The sequence below is a fragment of the Etheostoma spectabile genome, chromosome 10 (assembly GCF_008692095.1).
Source record: "Etheostoma spectabile isolate EspeVRDwgs_2016 chromosome 10, UIUC_Espe_1.0, whole genome shotgun sequence".
Classification (NCBI taxonomy): Eukaryota; Metazoa; Chordata; class Actinopteri; order Perciformes; family Percidae; genus Etheostoma; species Etheostoma spectabile.
Genome location: NC_045742.1, coordinates 24,941,627 through 24,941,952, shown reverse-complemented (window position 1 = coordinate 24,941,952; position 326 = coordinate 24,941,627). Strand labels below are relative to the sequence as shown.

The following is a 326-nucleotide window of genomic DNA, read 5'->3' as shown; positions in this document are numbered from 1 at the left end:
ATGGTGAATGTTTCCTGTAGATGTAAAAGCGCTTTGAGTAGTCGTTAAGACTAGAAAATACAGCAAATACATATAGAAATATAGCACATTTAGAGATAGGCCTGAAATTTTCAAGGACTGCAGGACCTAGAGCAGGTTTTATAGCAGGGGTTGTACTAGATTAGATTAGATTAGATTCAACTTTATTGTCATTACACATGTACAGGTACAGGCAACGAAATGCAGTTTGGGTCTAACCAGAAGTGCAATAGCAGTACCTAAGTGCAGGATATATACAATGGTTCCATAAGTGCATAAGTGCATAAGTGAATAAATATGGAAATGAA

At 36.2% G+C, this 326-nt stretch overlaps 1 protein-coding gene and 1 long non-coding RNA gene across 4 annotated transcripts in view; both read left to right on the top strand.

The window, feature by feature from the left end:
- piezo1 (piezo type mechanosensitive ion channel component 1 (Er blood group)) overlaps positions 1 to 326 on the top strand; it is a 134,191-nt gene that overhangs the window by 53,500 nt on the left and 80,365 nt on the right. The window lies entirely within an intron of this gene.
- Positions 1 to 326, top strand: part of LOC116696475 (uncharacterized) — a 12,794-nt gene that overhangs the window by 11,964 nt on the left and 504 nt on the right. The window lies entirely within an intron of this gene.